Source organism: Lissotriton helveticus, chromosome 2_2, assembly GCF_964261635.1.
Source record: "Lissotriton helveticus chromosome 2_2, aLisHel1.1, whole genome shotgun sequence".
In the NCBI taxonomy this organism is placed as follows: Eukaryota; Metazoa; Chordata; class Amphibia; order Caudata; family Salamandridae; genus Lissotriton; species Lissotriton helveticus.
The window spans coordinates 367,348,837-367,359,680 of NC_136060.1; positions in this window are offsets into that span (position 1 = coordinate 367,348,837).

The following is a 10,844-nucleotide window of genomic DNA, read 5'->3' on the forward strand; positions in this document are numbered from 1 at the left end:
CGCGCTAGCTATTGCGAGCATGCAGGCAGCGCCCCGAACACGCGCACCGCGCTCCCGAAGACGAAAAACGGCGCGCGAACGGGTCTAGCAAGCTACTACGCATGTCCGCGGAGCTACACGTAGCTCGCGGAGTGCAAGTGCGGCTTCGCGTAGCTTCGCGGAGTGCGGCTACGCGAACTACGCCCAGGGTTAGTAAAGACACCTTGATTTGCACGTTGTCACTCATCGCATATGGTACGCAGCCCCTCACAAAATGCTTGGCACCCCTATCAAGCGAAGGCCATCTACAATATTCGCACACCCACCTTTTCATTGTCCTTAGATCAATGTGTTTCTCACGAGAAAGTTGCTAGACCTTCCTTCTTAGCATACTCTGCAAACCTATTAAATCTAGACTCCAAATGATGCCCCTATTAATTGTCAGTTACTCTGAAACTTGATCATATGCACCTTCCTTATGACCTAAATCACTCTCTTCAGACACCCCTTAAATCTGTTGTTCATCACATTGCACATATGAAATGGTCTCACAGTGGAGCAATGCATCTCCTCTTCAAGACACACATTCTTCACTTTCCTCCTCCTCTTGGAAATCCACATCCCGTTTATGCAACAGTAGAGGTGATAAAACACCTGTCATAGCTTTTTTCTTTCCACAAATGCAGTGAATACCTGTAAACAATGTTGTCATTTTGTTAGCCTTATCTTTGACACTGTACAGCGATGTATTACCTTTTGACTAGGTTGGTGCTATAGAAAGACCACATACGTACATGCATACACACATATGTGTGCAGTGGCTAGACTTGCTCTTTTTGTACTGAATAAATGTATCAATGGCTTGAGATCCTTATTGAGAATAAATTCTGATCCTCACAGATACAATGTAAAATGGCGTACATCCCACCAACATGCCAGTGCCCACTTTTCAATAATAAAATAGCTTGCTACAGCTCCATTTACCGCCTTTGAAGCAACTTCTTCTCAAACATCCTTTTCAGTGAGCAGCATAGCTCCTAGTCCTCAGACTGTAGTATCTGTTAGGACTGTGAAGTAGTGTGGCTCACTGGTTAGAGGCGGCAGACCCGAGAGCAGAGGACGGCCCGGGACCAGGGTTCGATTCCTGGCGCGGCAGGTTTCTGGACCAGGGTCAGCGGACTCGATAATTCTCTCGCCTCGGTGCCCACTCTGATCAGCGATCACACTTGGCAACTCTGGGCATTAGCTTGCCTCATCTTCACTAACGGCCCCACCAGACCGCCGGGGATGCCTGGTCTCACCCTGGAGATACCCATTAAGGGACCATCTCTCAGGGAAGCCAGGAAGGGTTTCGCAGTGGTCGAAGCGCCTTGGGACCCTACGGGTAAGTAGTGCGCTATATAAATGCCTATACATACATTTACATTTACAGTTATTTCGCCCTTGGTAATAAATTATTTTAGTGGGTCAGCTGATACAATCCCCATATTTACATGTATAGAAGCCTTCTCACATTAATTCGGTCCCCAAAAAGTTTGCATTCTTCTTGAGCAAGCTTCTCGTCAGTGCAGTAACTTCTACAAAGTTAAGAAGACTGAGTGTTTAAAACTGAAACGAAATGAAATGAAATCATTTTTATTTGATTCAGTTCTCTTACGAGAACAACACATTTTTTAGAAAATAACGATTACATTTTTTTACTCATAAAATTATTACACTAATGCAATTTTAAAAATGTTTTTAAAAAGTTATACATGTTAATACACACAAATTCATTTGGTGGAGCTTGGTAGAGTGATATCAAATTCTGGACCGAATTTATTTTACATTTCATTTTGATCGTAATTATGTATCTGTTCCTGGCTGCTACCACAGTCTCATTTGGACAAATGAACAGCACGTGTTCTAGGTCTTGCACCCCACCTTTACATAGGTCACAGCGATTAGTCCCTCCTTCTTTTAATGACCACTTGAATGTGTGTGATTGCAGGGGTAATATTCCGAGCCGTACTTGTATAATACTTCTCCTAACTCCGTGATTTAAATTAAAAAAGATATATGGTTGAATTTTTTTTAAACTATTGTATCCACGTACTGATTGTACGTTGAGAGCCTGGAGCAGTGTTGAATGTCCAATTCCATGCTTATCCTTGGGGTTAGGTGCTTCAAGCAAAGTTTCAGTTGGGCTGGTGACCAAGAATTTAACATTTCTGGGTAAAGTGATGTCAATATAAAAGCAATGCTTAGGTTTTTACCAAAAACGTACTTCGGAGAGTCTGGCTGGAGTGACTCTATTTTTAACAGTGCTCTTAGACATCCTTGATCTGCATGAACCAGGTTGTACGCCCATCTAATTATATTTGAGATCCCTCTGGCGTAGGAACTAACTAGCGATAGTTCTAACCTGAGAGCTTGAACCGGGACTGCTTGTGACATCCTGGTTAGTTTCCACAGGATTTTCGCTTCTTTGATGTCAATTTGCTTCCATTCCATTCCATTCCATTCTGTTATTGGTATATGTTCTATAGCATAAGCCAAAACAGCTGGGATTTTTTAGCTATATACCTGGAACAAGGAAGAAAAGTGCCTTTGACCAGTGGAAGAATAAAGTCTTTGAAGAGCCCCTGAATGGATATCTGCGCTTCGACCCATCTTTTGGAGGTGAGGCTGATTGTATAAAGACTGAGTGAAAATTCTCCCAAGATATATGTAGTCTTTGACAATTTCCAATGGTGTTCCCCCTAATAACCAGTTGTATTTGTGATAGGTCTTCTTTCTTGTAAATGGTAAAATTTTTGTTTTGGTGACATTTGGAATTAAATAATTTTCTTCGGTGTATCTGGTAAGTGCCAACAGATTTCTTTGGAGGCCAAATGGGGTCAAGTCGAGGTTTACTGCATCGTCAGCATACACCAAACAATGGATTTTAGTAGAAGCAATCTTCGGCGGAAAGTTGTTGACCTGGTTAAGATTTTGTGGTAGGTCACTCAAGTATAAAGAATATAATGAACAATAAGGGGGCTAAGAGACACCCTTGACGCAGGCCATTTGGGGTTGATATTGGGGAGGTAAGACCCTTCTCCCTCCCCATTTGGACTTGGCACCATGTCCCGGAATAAAGTAATGTTATTAAATGGAGAAGGTCTTGTGGGATTCCCATTTTTTGAGTTTGTACCAAAGCTTGACTCGGTCGACCCTATCGAAAGCGGTGGTAAAATCTACAAACACTGCATATAGTACTTGCGATTTTTTGACCACATATTTTTCCAGTATTGTTTGGAGTACTGCAATATTGTCTGTGACCGAGTGTTTGGATCTAAATCCAGCTTGACAGAATGGGATAGAGCCGGTTGTAAATGCCCAGTCTTTTAGATGGTCTAAGACAGCAGCCGCAAAAATCTTCCTGGTTGTGTCCAGGAGAGCAATATGGCGATAATTACCAGGGAGCAGTCTGGAGCCTTTCTTATGAATTGGAATTACAATACTCCCCTTCCACGACTTTGGTATTTCCCCTGTTCTGATTATATGATTGAACAGGCATGCTAAAAGCGTACTCCACTCCTTTGAGTACGCTGAGTGTTTAAAACTGTATTAGCCCTGCAAAGAAATGTAAATGGTCTTCATTCTTAGGATTTGGTGCTTCGCTGATTACTTTTAATAGATCCTCCATAAATTATTTTCCTTTTTCACACAATTGATGACCCGAGTAAACCAATGCTTCCACTTCTATTTTAGATTTCCCCCTTCTTAATGTCACACCCCTCTCTTTCAATAATTCAGCTCATTCTTCAACACCTTGTCATGCTCGTCCACACTTAACAAATACCAGGATATTATCCTAAAACCTTGTGACAACTTTAACCTCTCGAAACAGAGAAGGGCTGGCTCTTTGAAAAGCAATGGAATAACCTACTCAGGTAATAAATAATGAAGCTAGCTTTAAAAAGAGTCCGAAAACTTGGCTTCTTATTGCACCAGATACTCTTTGTTATTGATTACTCTAGTTGGGCGGAATCCCCTACCTTCTTGTGTTTTTTGCCTTGTTTTGCTGGGTCATTTTGACTCCCCCTGTAGTATCGAGTATGGGTTTAGGTGGTGCCCGAGTTAGCACGAGGGTGCAGTGGCGTCACTAGGGGGGTGCGGGGGGGTGCGGACCGCACCGGGTGACACCACTGTCATGGGGTGACACCAATGCTGTGCAAGCGCACCTGCTTACAGCACCAAAGACTGCAGTGTGGACGCACGCCTCGGCCACGCACGCACCACCTAGCTTAGTGGTGATGGTGCGATGCGCAGTGGCGGCATACCTAGTACTTTGTGGGTCCCAGGGCCGTCAATCTTATAGCACTACCAATGACGGCCCTGGACCAGCCCCCGCGCTGTGCTTCTCTGACGTGCGCCACCTCTACGCGATTAGACTGAGAAGAGGAGACAGTCTCGGGGTCGGGGGGAGTGCTGCTGCTGCTGGGCGATTTGCACTACAGAGCCCCTAGGGTAGGGCCCCAGCCACCACCACAGTCGAGTCCAAACAAAAGGAGAGCTGTGTCCGCGTAAGTAAGTGTTTTTGCTAAACTTACGTTTTTCGGCAAAGCTGTTGTCAAGCCCCCACTAGCTGGTGACGTGCCATTCAAAAACCAATGAAAAGATGTTAATATGTCACCGTGTTGCTAGATTTGGAAAATAAAAGGAGGACTTCAGAAGAGGGGGGAACCGAGTTTTATTTCTGTGTATGGAGGAACTAAACAACGTGAAAGATTGTGGTTACAGCCCCGGCTCGGTACTCAGCCTCCATCGTGTCAATTTAAGAATATTTGTCCTTGGTGGTTGACAGGTGCGTATTTCTCTGGTGGCACTGACTCTTGTCTCAGAAACTGTATTGATGACTTGTTTCAGGGCTGAGTAACGGGCGTTTTATAGATTCAGGCAGTGCTATAAACGAAAATAACTGTTTCAGGGGCGTCACTTCAAATGTCCAGGCCTCCTTACCTCTTACAGTCTTTGACCCTTATTGTAGTTTTCCAGAGCACGTGCAGCTCCTATCTGCAGTTTCTCCCAGCCTACTTTCTTAGAATAATAATATGTAATAATCTAGAACTATTTCACCCTCTGTGTAGCTCCTGGTGTGCTGCTAGGGAAAATCGGCGCTACACCACTGAATTGATTCTTCTGCATAATCATTGCTCACCACACCTCCAACACATACTCACTGTTTCTCTCACTGGGCACTACACCTGTAACTATAGTGGTGTCACATTATTACAGTCCAATTGCCAGGGCACGTGTTGCGCTCTTCCTTATTACACAATTTCACTATACTGATCCACTAATCCTTTTTGGGTTTGTGTGCTACTTGCTGAAAAGTGCTCTGTCGCCTCGTCAGGGTCAGTAAGCGCTATATAAATGCAATTACAGTACAATACAATACAAATAGGCTCAGTCTTAGTACGGATGCTTCAGCACACCTTTCTTGTGTGGTCACATACCTTACAATACCTCGCAGCGCCTCCCTTGACTATGCAGATGGGACACTCTATAAAACTTTACTCAGACAGTTTGTAAAAGCCAGCAGTCTATTACAGTGTATTAAAAAATAAAAAAGGTTTCCCAACATATATGCCTTCTGCCTCTCAATCAGAGTAGGGTTGAGTAAAGTTCAAAGTTTATTTCAACCTTTGCAAGGGTCTGTGGAAAACGTTGTGAAGCTGGCTAGCTTTTCCAATTCACGTTTGCAGACAAATTGCGGCTTTTTGGACACTTTATTTGCATTTGTGTCAGACTAACACAATGATTGTGCATAATATATACTTTGCAAGACCCTACATGACCCACTCTTAGAGGGTCATGTAGACCTGAGGAAGGTTTACAGGCCACTGGTGCTGTACAAAACTCAACTCAATCTGACATATTTTGGTTCCTTGCCCCTCTGGCTCGACATGTAGGATTACGTTGCATCCAGTGACATAACTGACGTTCTTTCACCACTATGTCATGGTCAACTGCTCAACAATTCTTTTTTGTTTTATAGGAGCAAACCGCAAAAGTTGGAGTTTGCTTCTGAGAAACGAAAGACAAATGTCCCTGGACAAGCACGGAACTTTCTCCCACACACCCCGGGCATGTTTTCTTTTTCCTGCCTGGGTCAGCCAAGCCTTGCAAATCCTATGCAGACAACTGATCATAGGAATGCCTGCCCTAAAGGTCCACACACTGTTGCCTGTGGAGTTTATGGGCAATCAGTAAACAGTGCTTAATTTGAGCCGGTGGTTGCTGGTGTAGGACACGGCACTCTTTTTTGGGGGACTGGCACTTATTTTTCCTCATTTGGCATTTCCTGAGAGCAAGAAAGGGAAAATACACTGGCACAATAATTCCTCAAGTGGGGGGGGGGGGGCCTTACTGCAGCATTGTATGTATTTACTGCCACTCGGATGTCGGATCCGTGGGAGAGTCTCCTTGGAACCAGGGCTGCTCGTCGAGACGGGTTGGACAGACGAATTACCTTTTGTACGGACCAGCCCTGGTGCTCGGCATACCTTTCTCATTGGCCCTGAGCTGTCTTCACAATGTTCAAGCGGTATTTTTCCGTTTTGTGACTTCTCTCGTGACCATATTTGTCAACATTTAGCCAAAACCACAGTTGCAAATAATCCCTCCGCAGACAGCCGAGCGAGCACCTGCTGCTTTCTAGGTAACCACTGTTACCACCTTAAACCTGATCTTCCAAGATGTTGTTACATATATATATATCACATTAGCTAGAATTCGTGTATTTATCCATTTCTCTACACGTTGAACGAACAATGTAAAAGACAACTCTGGTCGATTCACAGAAGCGTTCCGGGAAGTAGAAGAACAGGGCACTCTTTTATGATCTTTTATGGGTCTTTGGGCAGTGCTTAATTTGAGCCGGTGGTTACTAGGTGGGGCCACCGGAGGAGGTCCATGCGGTAAGTCGTGAGGGGGTGACACCATGAGTTTCCCGCACCGGGTGACACCAACCCTAGTGACGCCACTGCGAGGGTGTTCTCTATTGCGTGACGGTGTGCAATACAAATTATATATTCATTCATTTTTTATTAATTCGTTCATACTTTTGTAGCAAAATGCCCCCTTTTGAATTCAGTCTTATGATACTCACCCCATTGAGAAACGTCAACATCTCTCTGAGGCTTGCGACAAATATTCTTGCTCAAATCATGCAAATCTGCAAACATTCTCATACCCCTATTGAACTTGCATAGCAAAAGATACAGCCAAAGATTTCAAATGCATTATTTACAAGCTATGTGATGCACAAATGAATAACTTTTTATTAACTGCAATAAGATCTCCATTTATTTGTATTCACTATTTCGTAAGGCATTTAAGATGTACGCAAAATTATTCAAGGTCTTCAGGCATTACAGCTTATATAATAACACATAGTCTGACCAAGATACACAGCTTGCAGTTAAAACCCTTGCATAATAGCTCACCTTTCAGAAGTTGTGATTGTCAGCAGCAAATTTGCTATCTTCTTGTCTGAATTCATGTTCCCTTTGTGGTTGTTCTGCTGTTTGCTGCGAGAATACAAGGATAGTTTTGGGTTTATTTATTTACTAACGTTGTGTGTGTATGCTCATGTGGCACAAGGTGGTGCAAAGCATTGCGTTGAGTTATTTATCATTAAAAAAAACGAGGGTACCAGAAAGCCTGTCATTTGTGTTTTTGATAGTCATGCGGCGCACCGTGCAGCTTTATTTTATCAGAAAGCTTCATTAAAACACAATATTTAGACACATCAGTCATTTTCTATTCCAAGGGACACTATTCCACTTCTTTGTGTAACTTTGAGTTGTACATGGTTGTTCCTTATCAATTTCTCATCTACAAACATTAAATATAGTATATGTCGAGGGTCCTTAATCTTTTGACTTGTAGACTCCCACTTAGTCATGACTGGAATTCGGGTAACCCAACTGAAAATGTATTATAATCAGGGAACCCCCACTGAGTCATTGATGGAAGCCAAGGACTGCAGTTTGAGCAATGTTGAAGATGTAAAACTCAAAACAATACACAAAAATACAGAAACGAGTATTTATCAAACACATACAAAAATGATTACATATTTAATTTAATGCACAAACAAATATACAAAAAAATTTAAATATTGATTCTTTTCTAAATTTAACAAAGGTCACCAATCATCCATACTATATTCTGTTTGATGCATTTCCATTACTCCCACAAATCAATCTGAGAACACTAACTTAATTGTTAGCCTTTAATTTCAAATTCCTTGACATTTATGGAATGTTTTACAATTTTCAGTGTTAAATGTTGCCTCTTTATTTACATACATTTTATTAACCTGCTAATACTGTATAATTTTCTAAGCAGTCACAGACCCCCTGAGTAGGTGTTGTGAACCCTCAGGGGTCTAAGACCACTGGATAGGAACCGCGGGCATATGGCATAGCCACTGACATAGGTTGCTATGACGTGAATATATAAGTAACTACTGTGTCCCTTTGAAGCATTGTGTGATATTGTGTCACATCACACATTTACATGACATGTCCGAATGGAGGTCCACTGGTAGGTTGCTCTCGCTGCATTTTAGTGCAACATAAATATTCGTAACCCACCACAACACAACACAGAACAAAAATCTCAATCATTGGTTATTACAGAAACCAATTAGATGTAAAGTACATTGTTGGACTTGGGCCTTGTGGCAGGTTCACCCCTGAACTTTTTGCCTTGAAGTATAGTGATTTCTGGCCTTTGCGCACTTTGACACTGTGGCGCAGTGTAAAGTGCGTGCGCTCCCTGAGTGCGTGTGTGAGATAGGCCTGCCCTCCCATATGAATGCATGGGGAATGTATGTGTCCCTGGTAGTTCCTGATGCGTGGGGAGTGCAGGCTCGAGTTTGGTATGTGTGAACTCGTGGGAGTGAATGCTGCGCAACGGTATGTGCGGCTTGTATGTGTCTAGTGGGGAAGTGTCATTCCTAGACATGGCTGTACGTGTGCAGTGAGGGTGCTGGAGTGTGATTGGCTGGAGCTGGCTGGCATGCCAGGCTCCAGGAAGTCTGGATGGGTCTGCCCGGTGGTGAGTGGGAGATTAGCATGAGTGATGTGTGGGAGGAGTGTACCTGTGTCCTGGATGGGCTGGGTTTTCCCCACACAATGCTGGCTCCACCCCCCTGTGGTGCGTCTAGTGACCCAAGCCCTGCCAGTGAATAGAGAGGGTGGTTGAGGTAAACAGAGTACTCAAGAACCAGCTGCGACTGGTTCTGCCCACACCCTGCCCTCAGACAAAGGAAAAAGGTGTATAAAAAGGGGGCTGTGTCCCCACAGAAGTTGTTCTTTTCCAGGATCTTGATAGGAGGGGGCTGCTGCTGGTGGGGCCCAGGAGGGACCGCCATGGGGGCTGTCTCTTGCCCTGTGCGCAGGCCCCTGGGCCCTGCATGCCCCTCCTGATGCCCAGGACCTTCTGCTGAGCCTTGTCCCGTGTGCCCTGTAGCGCTGGGGAGCGCTTTATTGACTGCTAGCGCTCAGAGCGCTCTGTTTTCCACTAAGCGCTTGGGAGCGCTTCCTTTCTGCCTGCAGCGCTGAGAGCGCTTTTATTTGTCAAACCGGTGCCCACCCGGCATTTGCGGAGTTCTGCTGCGCTCTGTATTTATTTACGAGAGCCCACCTCGCATTTTTAGAGCCGGTGCCCACCCGGCATTTGCTGCTGTCTACTGCCGGGCCGCCGCTCTGCCTGCGACGACCCGGAAGCGGTTGGGCGCCGGCCAATCCCGGCGCGGCCCCAACCGGAAGTCCCGCCTGCCGCCACCGGCAGGAGAAAGAAGCCGAGTGATGGCCGCCCGGGGCTCCCGTGAGCTGGGGAGAGCCCCGGGCCCGCCAGGAAGCAGCCGCCGGATGTCGCGGGGTTCCCAGGACCAGGAGGGAGCCCCGGTGGAGGAGGAGAGCCGCCGCCAAGCACCAGAGACCCGGTGAGTGTGTGCGGAAGGGAGGGGGGCGTCGGGGCACAATGGCGGTGCCCGCCCCTCCCCTCCAAAGCGAGACCCTGTGTGTTCCGAGGCCCGTGAGGCCTCCAGCGATGCCGAGTCCCCCGAGAGGGACTCCGCCTACCCCCACCTTGCTAGTGAGCCCCGAGAGGCTCCACCTGGCTAATGTTGGAGCCCCGAGGCTCCGGGGGACATTTTTAAATTCAGAGAGCCACGAGTGGCTCACGGCGCCAATTACCCTCCGAGCCCCAAGAGGCTCGAAGCGCCCCATCTGTTTAAGAGCCCACGAGGCTCAAGGGGGCATTCCTGTGTTCTCGAGTCCCCAGGAGGGGGACTCCAACGATGCCCGCAATTGTGCCTACAGCCTAGAGAGGCTCAGGGCACCCCCCCGTGTTCCCGGGCCCCCCGTGGGGGACCCCACCGCCCAGTGAGGCTACATCTTTTTGTTGAGAGGCTCAGGGGGACATTTCATTTCTACAGAGCCTGTGAGGTTCTCAGAGGCCACATTTGTTTAAAGAGTCCAGTGAGGCTCCCACATTGGCCCCATTGATGTTCTTGAGCCCTGGAAGGCTCCAACGTATCCCCACCAGCGTTCCTTCAACTGCCCAGCACTTCGTGGCCAGTTGCACCATTTAGGAACCTGACATTGGGACTGCCACAGGTTGTGGTTTACGTGACTGTGTTGCATAGTTGCTTGTCTTTACACCTCTGAATGGGTAGATTATTCATCATGTGTTTCCTGCACCTCTGAATGTGTTGTTGATGCATCATGTGCCTTGTTCCTTACACCGCTGAACGTGTGTTGATGCGTCATGTGTTCCCTGCACCTCTGAATGGGTAGATTATTCATCATGTGTTCTCCTGC